Source organism: Equus asinus, chromosome 4 (genome assembly GCF_041296235.1).
Source record: "Equus asinus isolate D_3611 breed Donkey chromosome 4, EquAss-T2T_v2, whole genome shotgun sequence".
NCBI lineage: Eukaryota > Metazoa > Chordata > Mammalia > Perissodactyla > Equidae > Equus > Equus asinus.
In genome coordinates this window covers 97,080,021-97,104,344 of record NC_091793.1, presented here as the reverse complement: position 1 = coordinate 97,104,344, position 24,324 = coordinate 97,080,021, and the positions used below count along the sequence as shown (strand labels likewise).

The 24,324-nt window shown below is 37.8% G+C and overlaps 1 long non-coding RNA gene across 1 annotated transcript in view; it reads left to right on the top strand.

Moving 5' to 3' along the window:
• The first annotated feature begins 7,438 nt into the window (after positions 1-7,438).
• The window catches only part of LOC139045191 (uncharacterized), a 103,208-nt gene continuing 86,322 nt past the window's right edge, over positions 7,439-24,324 (top strand). The window contains exons 1-2 of the long non-coding RNA XR_011503086.1: positions 7,439-7,665; positions 12,154-12,240. This is a non-coding gene — a long non-coding RNA (uncharacterized lncRNA). The remainder of the gene's footprint in view (positions 7,666-12,153; positions 12,241-24,324) is intronic.

Here is a 24,324-nt window from a genome sequence, read left to right as displayed (position 1 = left end):
AGGCCCTGACATGGGGGCACTCACACAGTAGTGGAGGCTGGTAAACAGCATCAGGCAGGCCATATGCAGGTTACAGCTGGAGTGGTTTGTCCCAAGTGCAAGCACAGCGGTGAGGAGTCTATCAAAGGGATCTAGGCTATTGTCTTGCCCTCACAGAGGCACAGAGGCCTGGGCTGGCTCCTGATGCAGATCCTGGTCCAGTGAGGGTGGAGTGGGTGAAAAGGCTGAGGGAGGGAGCAGGGAGGGACTCAGGCAGCTGGTGGGCTGGTGTTTGCAAGTGCAAATACCTGTGGGCAAAACCTGGTGAAATTTTCAGGAGGTCCATGAGAGCTCTTGGTTTCCTCAGTGATGAAAGCTGCTGGGGTCCGGCTGTGAACCATGGTGGCTCCTGCTGAGCACGGCTGACACTGATAGCCCCTGCTCTTCTTCCTTTTCCTTAGCGAGCTCTGTAAGTCTCAGCTTTGCCTATCTCTGGATAGGGGAAACCAAAGCAGGTCCTTCAGGTGGTGCCCCGAAAGGCTGGAGAAGTTGGTCACTCACCCTGCTCTCCCTTTCCTGGTAAGAAGAACTCTTTCCAGCTGGGACATTCCCTCTTGGCGCTGAACAGTGTGAGCCTGGAGGATGGCATGATTTAGGCAAAATGAAGCTGTTCTTCCTTTCTTTTTGGTTTAGTAAGTCTCAGGGTTTTTTTGTTTCACTGTGTTGCTGAGGTTTCTTTAAGTGAACTCTTAAGCTCTCCCGGGCTATTTTGGTTCTTGGATAGCTGTCTAATTGTTGATCTTTGTGGTCACGAGGCTCGGGGCTCCTACTCTGCCATTGCTTCTATTTTGAAATGCTTTTCTTCATTTGGCTTCGGGGATACTAAAATATCATGTTTCCTATTTCACTGGCCTTTCCTTCCCTGTCTCCTTTCTTTGCTTCCTCTACTCCACCTTTATTACTGGAGGGCTCTTGGGGCCCGATTCTGCTCCTTTTTACCTTGTCTATCTATATTACCTCCTTAGGTGAGCTCTTCTAGTCTCAGGCTCCAGTGAATCTCAAATTTATCTCCAGTGTTAACTTGGCCTTCTTATAGGCATGAATCTAAGACTCTATAAGTCAAAATGCAACCAAAGCAAAACTTTTATTCTCCTCCCCCCAAAAAACAGGTTCTTGACCTAGTCTTCCTTGAGTAAAAGGACCCACATCTACTTGTTGATCACCAAAAATCTTGGAATTATCCTTTATTCCTCTTTTTCTATTAATTCTGTTCTCATCTCTTCTGTAAGTATGTCCTGTAAATGCTACTTCCAAAATACAATCCAAATCCATCCAATTCTTTCCATTTCTACTACCTCTTCCCTGGTTCAAGCCATCATCTTCTCTTGTTTGAACTACTGCAATAATCAACTAACAAGCCTCTTGTTTAAACCCTGATTCTCAATTCTCCCCACTGAAGCCTGAGAGAGCTCTGAAAATCCTACAGTGTACACACATTTCTAGGCTTAAGAACTTCCAGGAACTTCTAATGGAACTGAGCTTATTTTTGCCTTTTGACCTTTTCACCAGCTCTTCCCTTTACTTGAAATGTTCTTCCCATAGATTTTATCATGATTAGCTCCTTTGTGTCATTCAGATCTTTGCAAAAATATCACATCCTCAGAGAGAGCTTCTTAAATCCTCAGTCTAAATTTGCATTCACTATCACGTTGCACTCTTAATTTTCTGCCAAATACTTATAACTACCTGAGAATCTTCTTGGTTATTGTTTGGTGATTTCCTGACACTTGTAGTGTAAGCTTCTTGATAACAGTGACATTCTGTGCTGCTTTTCCCCACGTCTGAGAATCTATATCTATTGTTGTCACATAGTAGACGCTCAATACATATTTTTCAAGAAGAAAAACAATGGTCCTCATCAGCAGACACATACAAAAATTATGAAATAATTTAGGAATAAATTTGCCCTATCTACATTAACAATCAACATCTGGGGATTCACAATCTAAAAACTCATGCTGTAGAATGAAAAACAGCCACTAAGTTCTGTTTACTTAAATTGCTGTGAAGTGGCAAGAAGCTAGAAAAAAATGCATCAAGAGAAGAAGCCCATCAGTTAGAAGACTGGCAGAAAAAAATCAATGTGGCCTCAAGTTCCGAACTAAAGTAGAAGTCTGCCAAAGATCTGGACCTGTTGTGTGAAGCACATAGACAAATTTTATTAGTAACATTTATGAGTCACAAATAGCAGTGAATAGAAAGGCAAGAAACTAACCACAAGGTCAAATGTTATCACTGAAGACAAGTTCATAGCTATCCTGTCATACTAGAGAGGCAATGGGAAGTGGCAGTGTGACATCATAAGAAGTACGTTATGTTGAGCTCAAGAAGAAAGCAAGATCAGTAAAAGATGTTATACAAATAGCAAACAGATCACAATAGAAGGAGAACTGCCGTTCTTGGCATTCAGGATTAGATCATGCGTTTTGCTAGGCAATTTTATGGAATTAAATCCTCTGTTCCCAAATAGGGGCAGCGGGCAATTAAACAAAGATTTTCAGTAGTGCATTATGGAAGCAGAGAAGAAGGGACATCCAAGTGGTTAATTTGGCCAAATTGTTCAATATGTTTGGTGTCAGGTGCTCAGTTGCAGTCAGACTCCTGAAATTTACAGTTCATCCATATGAAACATTTAAGAATTGGTTAAGAGCTCAGCTTGTTAAACATATTTTTTTGTCTATGGATTATTTTTACTCTAAACCTGTTGGATTGTTACATAAAGAAAGTAAGATTTTGCTTTAAGTAACGTGAACTCCATTCCTTCCACACCAATGTTGTGATGACTAAGACTTGCCACGTTTACTTAGTAATGTGGCCCACTCTTGAGACAAAAACTTCAATAGAAAAGACCAGGAAAACAATAAAAAACCAAAACTCATCAACACTCTTCAAATAAGTCGTCAATCTTTAATATGAATAAACAGAACAGTTCTCACAGTAATCAGATGGTTCTTGACTGTCGGGGCCTGATTAGCATTGCAAAGGATGGAGTAGAGAGAAGGGTTTGTGCATGCAGGGAATAGAGTTCAGAGAGTCTGAGGAGAGGAAAGGATTATACTTAATAATGGATATATTTTTGAACTCCTTAGGAATGTTTTGTTGCCTTGTGACTGCAGAGCACCGTGAGATTTTGCTGTACTGTGTTTCCCTAGGGTCTTATCATTAGATGGTTACCTAATTAGCACACAGCATATTCTTGCCTATGTTCTATTTGCACTGCAGATGCTTTCATTTCATACATCATTCACAACCTGCAGCAATTACAAAGTGGTAAATGACCTTATGCTATAATTACACTAATAGATCTGTATTGTTTCATTTGGAGAAGACTGTGTGGAGAAATGAGGTGTCTGACATGTACAGAGAGTGGTTGCAATTATGTTCTTTCTTTAAATCGGAACATAAAGCAAGCAAAAAGATAACTTTTGATCATAAAAGTTGCATCATATACCCAATCTGATGAAATCCTTAAAATGAATATGAACTTGCTGCCAGTATCTCAAAGTTGTACTTTTATTTGGATTTATCAACTAGAACTGATATTTTAATAAATCAATAGTATCCTGGACTATTAAAATCCAGAAAAGAGAGAACGATTATTTTCCCCTAAACTTCTCAAATACCAGTCTTGCACTAATAGTTGTAAAAATCCAAGAATAAGCTATGATCCTAATCTTTAAAGTGGTTGCAATGCAAACCAGTAGCAATTTTCAAAGGAAATGTACACTTGTAAGAGATGAATGCCAATGTAGAAGAAAACAGGCAAAAATAAATTGTCTGTGCTGGTTTCTTACCTCCCCTCCTTGCTTCCATGCAATGAAGCATCTTAGGAAGTTGTATTGAGATGATTTCTAGAAAAGATTTGTGTCTTCTAAATACTAATTAGATACTCCAATATTTTTATAGTTAAGTATATACATAGAATTTCTTTGTTAATTCGACTTTATATCATTGTCTTTTAAACTTTGTCCACAGAAATAATCTCTACCCATACTTTCTGGATCTATTGCTGTTGTATGTGAAAACACTTTGAGGCTTACTCTATGATATATTAATTAAAATGGAGTTTTATCAACTAATTCAATTGAATAATTTTAGAAAAACTTCTATACAAACCTAATCTTCAGAAAATATAAACCATCTTTACTGATGAAATTCACAAAGTATTGACTCATTCTCAATTTTACTTTGTACTGACAAGAAGCTTAAACGTGAGTGAAGCACCATAGTATCTTTTCTGTAGCTTAAGTAATTGTCAGTGGGTGAAACAAGAATTAAAATGATACATGTGATAGAGTGAAGAAAACACTAGCTTTATAGTTAGAAAAGATGTGTTCTAGTGCTTGTATAGCTAATGTATAAGGGAATTTGAAATAATTAAACAAGAAAAGCTTTTAGCTATACTTGTAGTGATATTCCTCCAACAGTTTCATCATACTCATGATCGGCTCATTGGTAAGTTTATGTTACTGGCTTAGCTCTCAACCTGGAAGTTACTTGTGCAACAGAGGCAAGAATGTAAGATTGATCGTAGATTAACAACAGCTCTTTGTGGTGGAAATAAAAGAGGAAAAGTGAAGAAGAAAGGTAGGTAAGAAAGCTGGAAAGGAAGGGAGGAAGGGAGGAAGGAAAGAAGGAAAAAAGAGAAAAGAAATAAAAGATGGCCTTTTAAAATGTATGCATTAATTGTAAAGGCACTCATATTTCAGAATTGTAAAAATGTGAAAAAATGAATACATGATTTAAGGGATTAAAAATTACTTCCCTGGCTATAGCACACACACACTCTTGCCCTGCAAGTATAAGCTCAGACAGTGACTTCACTAATGGCATTGGACAGTCATTTAATTTATTTGAACTTACAGTTTCTTCACTTAAAGTCAGTTGGGAGTGTGGGGGATTGGAATTGGCCACCCCAAGATCTGTCTCTTTGGCATGAGGATTATTTTGGGCTAGTTACTTTTAAAAACTGCAGACGAGAGAAACTCTGGAAAGTAGAATTTACTTACCCTTTGTAAGAGACATTTACATTTGTAAAGGAAATCTCCATCTGTAAGAGCGTCTCCTTCTCTGTATCAGGAAGAAGGGAGGGATGACCTTATCTCTAGAAACTCTGATCATCGGGGAAGGCAAGGACTTCAATCAGCATAATAATCTTACTCTTGCTTACTGTGCTTGTCTGGGAATCTCCCACAACTGACTCCCCCAACCCCCAACAACCTCCTTTGTAGCTGAAGATGGTATTTAAGATGAGAACCTCTGCCATTTTGGCGAGTCACTCAGTTTTCCTGAGTCTCTATCATGTATACATGTTATAAAGCTTTGTTTAATTTTCTCCTGTTATTCTGTCTCATGTGAATTTAATTCATAGCCCAGCCAGAAGGACCTAGAGTGGGTAGAGGAAATGTCTTCCTCCCCTACATGGGTGAGGTGATAGACCACAATTTTATAACATGACTCGTAGCCTCAGACAAATGTTTTCATTCTTTATTCACAGGAGAGTAGCTTTTCTTCCTTTTTGGAGCAAAATCTGGAAATCATAGAGGTAGAACACCAACAAATCTCAGGGACCACCAATCAAATATTTCATTTCTGTTAGCTAATGAGACTCCACATAGCTTTTGCTTGTTTTCTTTACCCCTCTTGTTTTGCTCCATCAGGTTTTCTGTCGTATTTTGAATGTGGTCACCACTAAGCTCAGGTTTGTTTTCAAGCTGCCTAGCAATTTTCTCTCCCCTTCTCCAGTAGCTCTTCTCACAGACATTTTCTTCAAGTCTTTCTCATTCAGTCACCCAGGGCTTTGGTGACTCTCACTCCTACAGGGTAGGTTTAAACTTTGCTTCTTTTGTAATCTCAGGGATTTTTTTAGATGCTGTTTTGGTAACATCAAGAGACTCACTTTTTTTCCCCTGAACTAGTTGACATCTGATGAAATAAAAAATTGCATTATTTCCCTCTCTTCTCATTATCACTATTGTTATTTTATTTTATTTAAAAACCACCCATTGTTCTTCTCTGCTCAAAGCTTGGCATTCTAAACTCTGAGTAATATTTCAAACAGGATGAAATGAGGTAGTGGACCATACTGTGCCAAAATGAAATGCTTGCCCCTTCTAATCAGTGCAGTTAAATAAGACAGACTTTGTTGAATATCTTATAAAGCATTCCTAAGTACACATTTTACATGTAGCTGAGTGAGTAAACAATTGGAGCACTGTAAGTTGCTTCCCAGTATAAAGCTGAATAACACATTGAAACAACTTCAAGAACCACAATTCTCTTTTAGAGAACCAATGTGTTTTTCTTCGTTAGAAAAGCCTCTTGTTGTATTACATTTTGGGAAACAGAGAATCTTAATTCAGACATTTTTCATTTGATATCACTTGCCCCTTTCCTTTGATGATCATAATTGAGTTAATTGGCTACAATAACTGAAACAGACTTCTATTAGCCTTGCTAATCATGAAATACTCATTTTGAAAGACATCCTACATTTATAATGGCAATTTTTCCCCTCTATGGTAGTCGGGGGGTGAAGGAGAGGGGTGGAAAAGAATGACTACTTGAAAGAAAATGATAAGAAAAGCAGTCTTGGTAACCTAGCTTATTGGTTACCCAGTGGGCTAGTTTCTGGTGCAGGAGGAAAACAGCACAGGAATGAGTAATAATTTATACATGGGCTTTAAAGTCAGATGAATTCGTTCAATGTCCAGGCTGTCATCTATGAGATCTGTGATCTTCAGCAAGCTACTCAACTCTCTAAGCCTCAGATTCATCTTCTCTAAAGTGAGATTTACTAGTTCCTACTTCTCAAGATTGAGAACCTTAAGTATTATTTTAACACTTGCGTAAGTCAGTGAACACTTAATAATAGTTATTCTTTGATATTGAGGCTGCTGCTATTGTAGTTGTATGGAACTTTAAATATATATAATCAAAAATGACAAGGACAGTTGGATTGCTTCAACCAAATCCAATTATCAGGCTGATGTTTCACTAAAAGAGTTAGCTAGAAGGAAATGCATTACTTCACATATTTATTTCTTTAATTAGCATCCTTTTTCTTAATTTTGATGACAAATTTTAAGGAACAAATTGTTTAGCCATACTTTTCTAGAAAAGATAGACGTATAAAGTGAAGCTTGAGCATTGGGAGAAAGAAGAACAATTCTTACATTGAAAGTTTATAAAAACTTTGATTTTGACAAAAATTTTACCCTCTTTTTCTAAAAAAAATTTCAGCTTGCTCACTTGAGAAAATAATCCCAGTTATTTTTTGGCTTATGTTGAAATGTCATGAGTAGAATAGAACAGCATAATTTTTCTCCCCTGGGGTTCAAAAGTTTATTTCTTCTGATACAACAATAAATCAACTGACAAAATGGAATTTCTTTGCAATACATATGCAACAAGTTAGGTTGCATGGATAAGTTGAGCTTCAGTTTAAATATAGAAATTCTGGAACATTTTATTATAAAGGAATAGTACTTGGAAGCTACTTAAAGAAGTAACTACATGAGTAAATATGAGAAGAAGATAATATGATTAACAGTAGTAGATCTTAAAAAGTGGTTTCTGCAGCTTTGGAAATATTTGCTCACCAAGACAAACAGCGATATATATTGGGTGAGTATAAAATAATACTGGTTTAATTAATTTTTCTAACACTGTTATTTCCTTAAAGTGGACAGGATGGTAGAAATTTCATAGGAATTAGCATAATTTTGTTTTATTTTCAATGCAAGTGGAGTTTTTGAATCTGAGAATCTATGCTCAGTGTCACTGCACCTTTATGTCATCACATGTTTGGAAAACCCCAGAACCAGATCTGTCTCTTTGAGAGACAAAAGCCAACTTTGTAGTTATAGACAAGACACAAACGTTAAGCCAGCTCATATTTTCCTATAGCTTCTCTTTCTAGTTAAGTCTGCAAACTAATTTGGATTAAACTAAAACAGACTTTTGCTCCAAGCCTTTTGGAAGTTTAAAGAGTTTGGCTAATTTTGGTTGTCTTTTCAAAATATTTCTTATATGGCTTCATGTCTGCGTCCTGGAAGGGGACCAATATGTGCTTAAATCTTGTAAAAAGTTGCTCTTTTCTTCTGCCCAGGCTTCTGAAAGGCAGCAAATACATGGAAGTTCTGAGGATTTCTGTCTGCTTTTATCAAATGAGATGCTAGACAAAGTTCATTGCCACTAGAATTCAAAGTCATTGGAGAAGAAATGTAGAATATGCATTTTAAATATACTGTCATTTTTCTGATATTCTACAACTTAGTAGGTACTTATGTCATTTTTTAAGGAAAATAAGAAAAAATAGAAAAGCATGCTTCAAGTTCTTTGTCATCTTTGTTTCTCTCTCTTTCATATTCACTATAACTTTATTTATTGCCAGTTTAACCTGAAAGCAGGTTATTTTAATTTCTAGTTTAGATTCTGTGCTATCATTGGTACGTGGTACTACATAAGAAATCGACTCCTCTAAAAAATCTTTGCCACTGATGCCACATACAAATACCGTATGGACTAGCTCTCAGAGCCAAAGCAGGAAAAATCGCCAAAGGGTAAAAATAGTTCTTGATATGATGATATGCTGCTAAAAGCCACATGGTGTTTGGGTGCAGCATTTCACAGTCAAACAATCATAATTTCATGCCTAAAATGTGCATGTTATTTCAGGAAAATACAAAATCTGAGCATTGCACATTTGCTACAGAATGACCAGTGAGTGTTGCTATAATGATTTGTTTTTCTTTTACAAATGAATATTTCTTGCTGAGCCTTTTCATGCCATATTGCCTGGGCGGCAATGGAAGTAAGGACAGGCTGAGGTGAGAGTAGGAGGAAGTATTGAGTATATCTGGCCTTTTATGCTAAATTCCTATAATTATACAAACTAGGTAGCATATAAAACAAGTCTGTCTTCTTTTCTTTCTCCTCTGCAGTATTAGGTACTATAGTCTTCGTCTCAGAATAACTGAGCTTTGTGGGGCCTCTGCCTGATGATAAGGGGCACCTTTTCAGAAAGAAGGTCTATATTCTGACCCTAAAATTCCTAGAGTTCTCATGGTATCTTTAATAAATATTTACGGCAATAAAACTCTCCCTCCTTTAAAGTTGTAATGGATTTGAGAGAGTTCACTTGGTCTGAGGCATGGCCACTGCAACGTAGATACAAGAACATAGTGACAGTTCCACTAAAATGCTCATCATATTTTATTTAAGCTATAAGTTGCTTTATACTCAGGCTGCAGAGGAGGATAGTGAGGTACAAGTAGGAATTGACAGGGGGCAAAAATTGGAAGCAAAAGGGAAAATTACAGTGTGTTATGTTTTGTTAACAAAAATTGTTTACTCAAAAAGAAAAAGGAAGCCCCAAAGTTATTAAACAAAAGTTGAAAGTTTGTGGTAGTTAACAAACTAGAGAAATATTTAAAGGCCTGGAGACAGAAGAACCAGTTGAAAGGTCATTGTACTCACAATGATAGGTAATTAATCCAAGGGTCAAACCAGGGTAAATGGAAAAGAGTCTGATTCTTTACTGAAATAATAATTGTCAGCTTTATAGAAGGCTCACTGTGTACCAGGCACTTTAAGAAAATTAACTTCCTTAATTCTTTACAAAAATATTTATAGATATTATTACTACACCCATTTTACAGATGATGGAATTGAGGAAGAGAGAAGTTAAGATATCATAGGCAAACTTCTAGAACACTGGCCAGTTGGTAAGATGGATAGCTCTGAGAACAGTTGGGAATGGAAGCTGAAGGTGCAGAGACATAGCTGTCCATATGAAGTCAACACGGAGCTAGAGTAGTGAAAAAAATTACTAAGTGTTAGATTAATAAAAGAAGACTATGTAAAATGGAAATTATAATAAAAACTGTTTAGTATAATTGAGTGATGTTACTCTGTACACTTGTCATTTACCTCAATTCAGTATTTTCTAGCCTGGCAACAACATATTTTAGAGCTGGAGAGGGTCTGAAAGCTCATCTAGTCCAGTAGAATTCGAGCTTTTTCTGAAGGAAACTCACCTGAAGGACAACACTCACATGGAGGGCACATCCTGAGATGAAGACACTGAGGGCTGAGCAGATTAGCTCAAGGCTAATTCACAGTTAATGAATAGTAGAATGAGGGCTCTGATTCAGCTGTTCTGATTCCCAGCCCAAATGAATGAACAGACGTGTGGTGAGAGATAAAAGGAGAAGACAACGTCTCCAAGACCATGCTTCTAAAATAGATACTCGGCATATTTATTGACTATGTGTTATGTCTCAAGTGTTGTTATGATGCATAGAACAGCTGCAATTCCAATCTTCATTTTTCCCATAACTAGCAAAGAAGAGAAGCTAAGCAGTTGCAATACGGTTGTAAAGAGGGTGTTCTCAGACCATGAAAAACAGGTGCCAAATCAGGACTCACAGATTTGGTGAAGGTTTCTCAGATGGTCTTTGAAAAATGACTGAGTTGGTCAAAGGAAGAACTGAAGGAAGATGAATCCAGCCAGACGTGAAGAAGAGAGAGTATTATAGAGGGGAACAACTAAAGGAAGTATTGTTTGACTTGAATGCAGAGAATAAAGGGAAGTGGCAAAGGTGAGGCTGAAAGGCTGGGCAGGGGCCAGGTTGTTGAAGGGCTTTCCACACAGTATTAAGGAGTTTGAACTGTATGTCAAAGATCCTGGAGAGTTTTTAATGAGATATTGATATTTATCAGATTTAAATTATAGTGAGATCACCCAGTCTGCAGTGAGAATAGATTCATGACAAAGAAACCAAGGAAGGAGTGTGTAGCAATAATCCAAGTGAGAAGGAAGGTGTCTTGTTGTTTTGGAAAGCCGATGTGGATGGAGAGGAATGAATAGATTTGAGATGTTTAAGAAGCAAAATGGTAAGTACTGTATTGGTTAAGTATGGATGATGAGAAGGTTAAATATGGACAATGAGAAAGCAAGAGGTGAAAATCAAAGGCAATGCTACATGTTTTAGACTGAACTGTGTCTCCCAAAGTCCGTATGTTGAAGACCTAACCCCCAGTGTGATTGCATTTGGAGATAGGGACTTTAGGAAGTAATTAAGGTTAAATGATGTCATAAGGATGGGGTACTAATCCGATAGAACTGGTGCCCTTATAAGAAGAAGAGGGGGCATAAGGGTTCTCTCTCTCTCCATGCATGTCCAGAAGAAAGGCCATGTGAGGACACAGAGAGAAGGCAGCTGTCTACAAGCCAGGAAAATAACTCTCATAGGAACTGAATTGGCTGGCATCTTGATCTGGGATTTCTAGTCTCTAGAACTGTAAGAAAATAAATTTCTTTTGTTTAAGCCATACAGTCTATGGTATTTTGTTATGGCAGCCCAAACTGATTAATATACCAAGCTCCACAGTTTGTCCCTTATATCAACCCTGATACATAATGGTGACACTTACCAATTTTGAAAACATGGAAAGGTGAATTTTAGCTGGGATTCTCAGAGAAGGAGCCTCCCAAGAAAGAGTTCAAGATTTAAGGAAAAAAACCCTGAAAAGGTAGTGTTGCAGAAGTCCAGAGAAGAGAACTTCAGGAAAGGAGTGGTCAACAGCATCAAATGCAGTGAAAATGACAAGAAAATTAAGGACTAAACAGAGTTCATTGGTTTTATCCATTGGGAGCTTGGATGAGAAAGATTTAAATGGTGAGGCATATCTGTTGATGAATTGCAGGAATTCATTGTCAAGAGAATGAATTGTTGTCAAGAGAATGCCCCACTCTAACATCCTGTTGCAGGAGTATAACTCAATATTGGCTCTAGGCACTGTCTTTCTGGATTTACCACCATTGGAGCAGAGGCCCTATTTCCCACTGGCTGCTCACAGCCAATGACTGAGCACAATGGGAGTATAATATAAGTCCATTCCTGAGAGACCTGACATTCCTTTAACTGGGCAACTTTGGTTCGAGGTGACCCCATGGCCAAGCTGAAACTCTCCTGGATCTATGTTACAGTCTGAGACTCTTCTTAACCAATCTTCCCTGCATGATCTCTCCTTTAAGGGCCCATATTAGCATAATAGTCTGAAAACTTACCCCATTTTCTTATACTCCCTTTCCTTTCTCCTTTATAGGCATTTTCCCCAAGAAATCTCATCTTGTTCATTTAATCTTGTCTGCTCCTCTGAAAATGCAAACTGATACTGAGGAATCAACATGAGGTAAAAACTGGAGACATTATGATGCAAATGACATTTTCCAGAAGTGTGGCTACAAGGAATAAATGACAATTAAATGGGCAGAACAGGTTCTTTGGGAAATCAGAAACGGTAGAATCTAGAGGCCAGCAAGAAAGTAGCCTTAGAAAACAGACAACCCTTCTATTTTCACACAAAGAGGGAGATAATGGGGATAAAGATGCAGATGATTTTGCAGGTTTAGTGGAAGAATCTTGAGGCAAGCATCACTTTCTGGCTTCTTTGTAGTCTATGAATTAGGAGATTTCTCCCTTGAGAGCAAAGGAGATGATTACAAGTTTGAGGAAGGAATTCTGAAATAGACACTGTGGTCCCTGCAATGCAGAGCATTAGAGAGAGAGCAAACTAAAGAAATATAGCAGGACTTCTGGGCAGATTCAAGGGCCAAGGTGAATTTGGTTGATTGCTTTTATCTTTTTAGATGAGCTCAGTAATTTTTCATAGCATGAGAGAAGGCTGAAAGTTTAATTTCAACTTCAATTTTCCTGTTTTCAGACAATGCTTCTGACTACGTGCATCCATGTTACTACCCTCTGCTGTTTGGGCAACTTCAACGAAAGTGTGTCTGAGAGTTTGAACTAAATTGGCAGTTGTTTCAAGATTGCTAAGTCTTTAAGGACCCTGAGAGAGAGTCTCTTTATCGTGCTAGAGAGACTCCTTGCTTTTAGTATGAATAATATTACCTGAGTTCAAGTTGTTGACTAATAAAGGCCAAAATGTTATGGAACCAAAGTGGTTTCACTTCCTGGTGAGTTAAAATCAGACTCTCCACCAGAAGTAGTTGTCACACAAAGCAGAGTTTATTTACAACAAATAGGAGTCCATGCAGAATCATTTCCAAAGTCATAGCTCTCCCCAAACACAAGACAGCAGGGACCTTTTATTTTGGAGGGAGAATGAATATTCAAAAGGGAGAGGTGGATGTTTGCTTGCACAGGCTCATTTGGGAAACAAGCTTCCGCGTACATTGCAGCTTCTGGTAATAAGGCCTAAACTCCTCCTAGAGTGGAGGTCTTAGCATTGAAAGTGAGGCAAAGGTCATCTGTTGGGCACTTTTAGGTCCATTGTGGTGGAGCTCCATCTGGTTCAAGGTGGTTGGTGATTGTGTATCTTAACATAACAGAAAAAACAATTTGGAGAAACAGTTAATTGCCTCTGACACCTCTCTTGAATTCCTTGGGGCAATTAGTCAGTGACAAAATTGCTAAAACAATAAAAAGACTATTCTTAATCTCTTCTCTCCTCTCCTTTACAAACCTTTCCTGAGGCATTTCATGTCTTCGTGATGCACCATTTAGTCTCCCTACTCAAAAAGAGTGGGAAACCCAAAGGGAACCCATAAGAGATGATATTTTATCTTATAGGGAGCCTGAAAATACATTGTCTTGCTTGCAATTATAATTTCATAACACATCACATTTGTAGTTTTGGACAAAGGAATAGAGAAGAGAAGCGAATGTTCAAAGTATCCTATAGCAAGGAAAAGCAATCGTTAACAAGAAACTGATGACAAGAATCAGAGATAATTATGAGTTTTCTTTCTTAGGACATAAATAAAGAGATAACATGATTAGCTGTGATATTGATGTTGTATATTGCTATACTGCATAGAGAGAAAGTGAATATCAGTTTCTTCATTGTATTTGTTAAATCCCATTGGTAAAATTGTTGATAGATTGGGTGTAAAGAGAGAATTTGAGTACAAATATATTTCTTACTGTTAATTATATGCATCATTTCCTGAAAATTCCAACACCTAAAGTCACAATAAAATATGAAAAACAAAGCCTTGACCTGATCTTACAATGAAAAAGAGAGTAGATGAGGTGCTCCAAAATGAAATAACATAGAAAATGATAGCAATTGGGAGATAAATCAATCCTAAACATGTTTATTACATTTCTGGAGGCATTAGGTACAAACTATCCTGTATTAACGGAATTTTAATAACCACAAGTAATTTTTCTAAATTCATTTTTATCCTGCCTTCCTTCGTATGACAGACATTTTTTTGGTTGCTACTGTTAAAGAGAAAAACTACAGGTCCAAAATGGTGTCACTTGTGATAAAGCCCATGATATCAAACCTAGATTTAATGTCTAACTTAATTGCAGTTTCGACCTTTCCCAGGAAGTAATCTTAATCAACCAGTCTGGAATTTTTTGATCAGTACCTAGGAGGTAATCAGTCACATGGGTCCTGTCCATCCTCCAAAAGGAAGAAGAGGCAAGTTGCATGATAAACACTTGCAGGTCCCTTACCCTCAAAGAGAAGATGTCCTAGCCCAAAACAATCCTTTCTCTTCTTTTACTAATAATTTCCTTGCCCTACCTTCCTTCCTATAAAAACCTTCCATTTTGTATAACTCCTCAGTCTCTCTGATCTCTCTTGCTAGATGAGATGCTGTCCGAGTCATGAATCGCCTATAAAGCCAATTAGATCTTCGAATTTACTCGGTTGAATTTTATTTTTTAATACTACTGCATTCATGAAAGTCTTCTATAGACTGTAAGGGATTTAAAATAACACAAAGTTACACTTTCTTCTTTCGGGAAAATGCATATTTGTGAGAATTTAAGAACCTTTATTGTATATTATATGAGATCCTCCTTAAAATGCTAGAAAAAAATGTATTATTATTCTTTTCATGAACAAAATATCTTCTTCATCCTGCCTTTCTTTGAAGATGAAGATTCTTTTACTATTTTCAACTTTTAACAGAAGAGGTACACACCTTTTTTTAATTTTTAATTTTAGCAAATTCTTGTCTAGTCACTGTACAAATATGGGAACCTGAAATTAGTCACAATTTCCCAGATTTGATTGAATTGTGTGTGTGTGTGTGTGTGTGTGTGTATAATATCAAGAAAATAAAAAGCTATGAGAGACATTTTAAAAAGAAATTTTCAACATAAAAAAGAAGTTTATCCTAATTATACAAATTATCAATATCTACAACACTTCACAAGTTACTGCTTGGAGATATTCATGTGTTAAAGGTACCATAAGATTATCAAGATTTTCTGAGTAATTTGAAAAAAAATTAAAGAAATACTTGATGTTTATTACGGTTTCTATGGGAAGCATATTTTACTTCTTTCTTTTTTTTTTTTCCTGAGGAAGTTTAGCCCTGAGGTAACATCCGCACCCTTCTTCCCCTATTTTTTATGTGGGATGCCTGCCACAGCATGGCTTGATAAGCAGTGTGTAGGTCCATGCCGGGGATCTGAACCGGTGAACCCCGGGCCGCCGAAGTGAAGCACACGAACTTAACTACTACACCACCAGGCTGGGCCCCTATTTTACTACCTTCTTAATCAATAATCCATGTATTGGATTTAGGTTAACTTTTAACTAACTAGGGCATCATTTTCAAATTATTTTGTTTAAATAGTTTATCCAGTAATTTTTAATCAATTTTTTATTTTTAAAAAAGAGAAAAATGTATTTAATATTATGCCACAATTTTTCAACTGTATTTCTATATAGCAAATTGGTATTTAAAGTAAAAAGCTCAGTATTTTGCAAATAGACTTTTATAATAATAAGGAAGATGTTTTACCTTAAATTCTCAAAAACAGTTATCTTGTAACTACCAACTTTTAAATTTTATGTTTAAAACCTACAGATTGATGGTGGTTTTGAATAGCAAGGAGAAAACTGAGAAGCTCATAAGCTAGCTTTTATATTCATCTCCTAAATTTATGTAACTTATTTAACTTTTATAGGCTTCATTTTGATTCCTGGGATCCTTGACACATCTAACGTTGTTTGTTATGAGTAGATGCAACATTTTTATATCTTCCTTTAATACACAAACTAATTCAGTTTACGGTCAAATTCCACACAATTATGAATAAATAGCACACAGGCAGTGTCTCAAACACATCACTATGTAGTTACAATGGAGGTCTCACCATTGCGTGCCTACGTGCTAAGGGAGTTTTTATATCCTTATTCTCTTTATAATGATTTTGCCATTAAGACAAAAACACAAAAGGGTTGACCCTGAGTAATGTGGTAATGTTTTCTGCAGTGATTTCTTGATACGTCTGTTTCTCCCTTGGACTCTAGCGCCCTGTGATTTTTATTTCCTTGCTAAAACAAATTTATTGGGACTTTGTTTTTTTTAAAACTCAGTCAAGCTTCATGAGGAAATAGCCTAAGAAATCATTCTCAATATTCAGATCCATACTATTTTTAAATCAGACTTGCGAGTGACAGGCAAGCCACTAGCAGGGACAGCCTCAGCCGAGGAGGAAGTGCCCCGGGCCCTCGCAGCTGAATGCCCCAGGCAATCTGTAAAGACAGAACTGCTCTCTGAACTGGGAATGCAACTCGCTGGACAGATTGGCTCATTGGGTTTTTTTTTTTTTTTGTCTCGTTGGGTTTTTTTTTTTTGTCTTTTTCTGTTTTTGAATCAAGATGGAGAAATCACTTTGCCATGACATTATAAAAAAAGAAGTCAGGCAGGACTTAACTCCTGAGGTGTATATTCTCTTCTCAGTATGTGCCTGTAACTCCCACTGACAGTGATGGCAGTTATGCAGATGCATGCAGAAGAAAATAGACTCTTTTTAACATTAAACATCAGATTTGGGTCTCCCCAGAGAACTCTGGTTACTGGAGTGGCTGTGACTGATGCATTCTCGCGGGATGTTTCAGCCATAAATCAATCCTGAATCATACTTTTCCTAGAGTTCTTTGCTCTTCTTCTGAATCCTAGTGTGTCACGCATGCATTGACGCTATTTCAGCCTGAGCCTAAATACATTTACCAAAATAAGATTCAAATAATTAAATGTGACTTTTATAATTGTTTTCCTCTGAAGATCCAGAGTCTAATCTGGCTCTGGTTAATCGTTTTAATTTGACTTATAATACTGTGTCAGTTTATTTAGTTGGAATTAGTTTTCTATTTCTCTCCTTTTTGTAAGCGCTGCCTGTTTACTTAACAATATTTGGCTTTGCCTAATGATATGTACAGAAGACAGTGCTAAGTGGAACATCAGCTGTTTACATCAGCTCTAACAATTAATGCATGTTAATTTTTAATTACACTGATTGTACTAGAGGCAGAATGTATGTTTCTTCACAGAACAGATGTACTAGTCAGCTTGGCTGGTGAACATGCATATCGATCAGATGTTGATGCTGCCAGCAATTCAGCAAAGTCTGCTAAGAGTGTCGGCTTCTAATGTACTTACAAGTTTACGGCTTAGAGTCCTGGTGGAGGCAATACAGCTCAATGCTATATCCTCTAATGTTTACAGATAATCACAATATGTCTGTTTTGTGGGTAGCATTCTACAGTGTATGATTAGGAGATTGAATAGGTATGAGGGGATCCGAAGGTGTCTTCACTTGGAGACTGCCTTCCCCATTCTAAATGTGAAGGAGTGTCTTCCAAAATTTAGTCTGCCATTAAGAAATTTTTTTAACCTCATAGTTCTTATGTTAATATTAGGTGCCTGACACACATAACCACTGTCACTACAGGGAGAAATTGAAAAGATAATATAGTCACTTGCAAAGAAATCTGTCTCTGTTGGTTACTATCACCAGAGCTAGATGGAAAACATATAGAAAATGCCAAGTAGTAAGACAGCAGACAGCCGACAGGCCTTCAGTCAATTGTCAATCAATTAAGATGCACTTATTGAATACTTCAATATGTTGAGCGTTTCACTAAGCACTATAATTTGCCTAGCCCTGAGGGACAGAAAATATCTCAAAGTCCTTTGTCCTTAGGGAACTCATACTCAAGTTGGAGAAACAGTACTTCTACACAGAAAACAATTAAGGAACAGTTATATGCTGTAGTTGATAACCTGGACAGCCTTTTCATTGAAAAGTATGTAGGGAATGCTTTATGATAGAGTTGTACTAAAGTTGAATTGGAGTTGTTTATCTCCAAAATATAGTTTGAATATGTAGATATTAAGCAGTTGTTTCTTAATTAGTTTTGCCCAATCTTCAATATTATTCTATAGACAAGAATATCACACTAAAGCATGTCTTCTTTTCTTTTAGTGTATTCTCAACTGTTGCTCTCTCAAACATTCTTAAAGAAATTCCTTGGTCCTCTTTTTACTTTTGGGTAGACAGTGACTGCCAAATGTAATCTTTTGGTCCACTGATTGGGCTTTGGGGTACAATTTTATGTGAGTCGAGGAAGGGAATGAAAAAGAAACTGATTGTAAAATTTATACGGAAATGCAAAAGACCAAAACATAGCCATGGCAATGTTAAAAAAGAACAGAGTTGAGGAACCTACTGTTGAATTTAAACAAATAGACAGCCATTTATTTCTTCAGCAAAAATGGGTTTATTCAGGATCAGGAAAGAGCTGCAACTCAGGGTCTGCCACCATGGCAAACCAGGTGCAAGTCTCCCAGTACCAAGGGAGGAGAAACTCTTTTATAGAGGGCAAGAGGAAGTTGGGAGGGCTATTGTAAATGAAGAGTTCCCGTGTAGCGGCTTTTCATTGGCTGAGTTGCGACAGTCTCTGATTGGCTGAGCTTCTTACTAGTCAAGAAGAGAGTTTCTTTCTTCTTCCTGTTGAGCTCTGCTATCATGTTGGGCATAAGAACTCCCCTTTTTGGCCTCCTGACTCCAAATTAATGAGATTTCAGTATATTAATTTGACATTTCCCACTTTTGATTAAGATCTTTCTCTTAAAGCATTGCTGATCAAGAGTCAGATTTTTCTGGTTTATTGGCCTTTTGTCCCTCGACACCAAGAAGTACCTTCCTTGGAGTTATGTCCCATGTTGGAGGGAAAGCATATTGAAGCCACATTTGAGTAATAAGGAGGGGTAGAAGGAAGAACTCTCAAGCATTTTCTTTTTTAAAGTGCATATATTATCAAGATCATAGGTACTGGAGATTATCTGAAACATTACATCATCATCAAAAGTTTGGGGGACAAACTTCCAACAGGCCTGGTCCAGACATCTTGGGAAAGCTGTCTCATTAGATGTCGTCTGCTTCAATTCTGGAAAGTCTTTACTTTCAGGTCAGCAGATGATGTGCAGGTCCAGTCAGGGTTTGGTGCTTTCTTTAGGTATGTCACATGAATCCAAAAATCTATTCCCTGGAGTTTTGTGGCACAAGGGTTAGTTAACAGTACCTGATAGGGGCCTCTCCATGAAGCCTGAAGAGAGTCCTTCTGGAGGTGTCTTTTCCAATAGATGAAGTCTTCAAGTTGTAAGGTGTGATGCCTAAGGTCTTTGTCTCCCTGGGGCACACTGTGAAAAGATCTCTCTACCAAAACATGATTACTTTTAATAAAAACAATTAGGCATCTGCAATGTTGACATATATTTTATTTTATCAGCTGTGGGTCAAAAGAGGCAAGAGCCAAGTGCATTGGGCATCCTGGGACCACATCAAAGGGTGAGAGTTTTTGAGTTCCAAAGGGAGTTGATCTGAGATTTAGAAGGACCAATGGCAATGCTTTTGGCCAAATAGGTTGTATTTTGGACAAATAGGACAAGTGAAGGTGGTACTTTTTGCAGCCTTGTTAGTATTTTCCCTCTAATATTGATGCATGAATGTTATTTTGTCAGTAGAGCAATGGTTTAATGCATGTGCAGTGGTTAGGAGTGGGAATTTTAGAGTCTTTGGTAGCACTGGGTTTTTATTTGGTCTGAACCAGAGTTTTATTTTTTTATCAAAATAATACTTGTTAAATTTTTAACCTTGTTTTTCCTTTTCTGACTCCAATTTGGGGCTTCTCTAGCCCTTTTTTCTGAGTTATTATTTGGGGAAATATCCCTTTGGACCTTGATAGAGGCTTGGCTGTTGTTGATTCCCTTAAGGGCTGCATTCCTTGTAGAAATGTCTAGAAGGTCTTTAGTTTCCGAAGAGTCAAGTTTAGAATGCCCAGCATCTTAATAGTAGCTAAAGAAGCAGGTAAAAATACAGCATCCAATAATTCCTGGACATAGGAATCATTTTTGATTTGATTTCCACTAGAAATAAGGAAGCCATGTTGCTTCCACAATATCCCAAAATCATAAGCTGCTCTGAAAGCATATCTACTATCAGTATAAATATTGACAATTTTGCCCTTGGCCAAAGTACAAGCCATGTAAGAGTGTATAATTCACCCTGTTTTGCCAAAGTAGCCATAGGTAAAGGTGCTGCCTCAACGCTATCAAAAAGAGTTGCAATATTTGCCATTGTCATCTTTTAAAGAAGAACTGACAAGTTGGTGTTACCAAAAGGAGTTTCCTTTTGGAGATCATCACGAGGAGTTAGGAGGTGATCCATCAATGTTAAGCAGTGGTGAGGGATTTTGTTGGTAATGGAGAAATGAAGAGCAGCAGGGTTAAAGTTATTACAACATAAAAGAGTTATGTGAAGAGAAGTTAACAAAAGCATTTCATAGATCAGGCAGCTGACTGAAAAATGTGGAGTGTGATGAGAATTCAGGAGGGTTTCTACTGCATGAGGTACAAAATGGTTAAAGGGGATCTCACAATAATTTTCTAAGTAACTTAACCAAAAGGGCAGTGGCAGTAATGGCTGTAAGGCAGGTATGCCCATGCCACAGGGTTCTGTTGTTTACTGTGATACCCTACAGGTTCTTGGTGGTCCCGGTGTATTTGGGTGAGTACTTCAAGGGTATTCCCTTCGTTTTTGTGTACAGAAAGGAAAAAGGGACTCTGATAATTGGGATGCCCAAGAGCAGGTGGGTTCATCAAACTTTCCTTTTAGGCCTTAAAGGCTATGTCATCCAGCTCTTCCCATAAAATTGGATCAAGGTTATTGTTCTTTAATAAAACATATAGAGGTTTGGCCATAAGAGAGACATTGGAAGCATATTTCAGTAATGACAAACTAGCCCAAGGAAACCTCACAGTCAGCCCTTAGTTTTGGGTTTTAGGAAACTTAGAACACCATGATATCTGTCTGGATCTAAGTGTAGCCCTTGTACTGATATCAGACACCCTAAATACTGAAACTGGGTTTGGGCAAACTGCAATTTCTCTTTGGTTAACTTATGTTCTTTGGAAGCTAAAAGCTTTAGCAAGTAGATACTGTCTTCCTGGGAGGAGGCTTGGGAAGGAGAGAAAAGAAGCAAATCATCCACATACTGCAACAAAGTAGAGCCTCTAGGGAACTTTATATCATCTAGACCAGCCTTCAGGTTTTGAGAAAAATAAGGACTCAGTAAAGATCTGAGTCACTACTGTCCCGATGAGTTCTTTTCTTCCCGAGTGAAGGCTAAAAGGTATTGACTAGCTTCATCAACTGGAATGCTAAAGAATGCATGGCATAAATCAATTTAAAGTAAGGAATTTTCTTCCAGTGGGAATGGATGTTAGTAGCATATGAGGGTTGGAAACAACAGGGTGTTGAGGGATAACAATGTTGTTTATTGCTCAGAGGTCCTGGACAAAGTTTTACCCTCAGCCCTTGGCTTTTCTCACAGGTAAAATAAGAGTATTACAGGGATGAGTACAAGGGATAAGGAGACCTTGAGCCTCGCAATCTTCTTTTATGGTCTTTATACCTTGAAGGGCTTCTTTACTTATAGAATATTGATTAATTCTAGGGAGAGATTTTGAGGGATGTTTTTGAACCCTGATGAAGGTGTGCTATGAATTTTATCAATATCAGTTGAAGATTTTGCCCATAAGGAGGGTGATAGCTGAGGCAATAGGGACGAATGACCAGTGTTTCCAGAATCAGCTCTAGTACCATCAGAGACGGAGCAAATAAGAGATGTCAAAGGGTCATTTAATTCACCTGGTTGACTGTTTTGATGGCTACTGTCAAGTTGTAGAATTATTTCTCCCCTTTGGAAGAAAGAAATCCAGGCATGATACTTTTCTAAGAAGTCTTGGACGAATAGATGGATGGGGTGAAAAAACTAAGGAGAAGAGGGTGTGTATCTCTCAAAGGGCCCAAACAAAAGTGGATAAGTTCAGAAACGGGAACCTTTTGAGATTTGTTAGAGATCTCCGCGATCTGAACTGTTGTAGTACTTGGAGGCAGAGTCCGCTTCATGTAGTGGGGTTGGGCACCAAGATTGTGGCTCTGGTGTTAATTAACAGAAAGAGATTCATCTCCAATCTGGAGAAATGTTTCTCCAAGCCAATGAAGAGGGAGGTTTGGGAAGAGCCCCTGTAGTTTCCTTCAAGCCCCATCATTGAGAATTTGGAGGACGTTGGAAAGCCTGCATAGAGGGCTTAAGGAGCTCGAAGGGCTTAAACCTGTAACAATCTCTTTTTCAATGTCCTGGATCTTTGCAATAATAAGAGAAGCTAGGAGGTTTTTGGTTTTCTTTAGGGGCCTTCATTTGCTGGAGTTGAAGATTCGGAATTTTAGTGATCTTTCTTTTAGGTGACTCGCCTAGAGTGTGAGAGAACTAGTTTGCCAGATCCACTAAATCTGGAGTGGACATAGTTTCCCATTCCACACTGGTCCTTTTTACTAGGAGGGAAAAATCCTGGTTTAGCCCATTAATAAACACAGAGTTAAAAGGTACCTGGTTGAATCAACATCTGAAGGAAACCAGAGTTTTCTTAAAAGCAATCTTAAGTTGATTTTAATAGTCATGAACAGGCTCACCAGGGTTTTGTGCACGAGCCAGAATTTTGTTCCAATCAGCAGACTTTTTGAAAGCCCCAGGAATTGTCTAATTAAGTCATCTAGTGATTTCCCAAGCCTGATTATAAAACCAGTCAGTGGGTTGGTGTCCAGGTTGTAATTCTAGAGACCTTTCAGGATTTTCCTAATTAGCAGTTTTCATCCAAAGCTGGGCCTGGTCTTCACCAACAAGCATGTGAACTAGCTGATATAAGTTAGAGGAACTAGGTTGATAAGTTTGAATGCCTATATTAAATTCCTCAGCAAATCTATAAGGATCTTCAGTTACTTTGGGAAAATCTTTGACTGCGTCTTGCAGTTCAGCTTTAGTCCAGGGAGTATAAGAAAGTAAAGATTTAGCCTATATATCTTCAGAAGGTTTAATCTAAAAGGGTCAGGTTTTGATAGGTTCAGAGAAAGGGAGAGTGGGGAGAGGTTCTTGGAAAAGAAATTCAGCGAGAATATTAGTATGGGGGAACTGAGAGTATAGAGGAGGTGTAGGCAGTATAGAAGGGAAGGAAGAAGATGGCAGAACCTGGGAAAAGGAACCCAAAGAAGCCTGGGAAGAGGAACATGATGGTGCAAGGAGTGGAGTCGGAGACAAAGAAGTCGAGGAAGAGGGACAAGATGGCGCCAGAGGAGAGGAACATGAAGCTTTGGAAGCCTTTTTATCTTTCTCTAAACATTTGTTTGCCTCAGTTAATTTAAAATTTAATTTTGCAAAGAGGCAATTTTAGACTCCTGATAATGTTTGGAAGCCTCAAATTATCGATCAAAATAGGTGTCCCATTCAGTTTCGAAAACTACAAACCTGTTATTTTCCAATTTGGTTTTAAGAAATGTAAGTTTAGGGAGTTCAAAAGTTCCCCATAATGGTCATTGATATTCTAAATTACTTTTGATTAAATCAGTCTATTTAGTTAGAAATGCGCATGAGGAAGGACCACGATTTTTAAACATAAAATCAGCTGGGGTCCTTGTAGGGGGACCGCCCTCAAAATATATAGATAACTTGGATGTCATTTTTTTAGAAATTTTTCTTTAGAGTAAAGGAATAATTCTCAGACAACCTAAACAGCTCAAACAGCTCAAACAACTTGCAACTCAAACAACTTGAACAGCTCAAACAGCCTGCAGGCTTAATACCAGCCAGTCCCTATAGAACAGTCCAATTTCATCACGGTGGACTGAAGGTTGAATCAATGCAGTTCCAAAGAACAGGCTGGTTCCCAAAAGAATTGGACTGAAGATTGATCAATGCAATTCCAAGGGGCAGTCTGCTCCCAAGAAAGTCAGGCCAAAAGGTGTCCACCTTTTGGCACAGTTTCAGTGAACAGTCTGAAAGTTGGACCAAAGGCTAACACAGTTTCAGATAGGAACAGTCTGGTTCCAAAAGGAACTGGATTGAAGGCTAGCACAGTTCAAAGGAACGCCTGATTCAAAGATT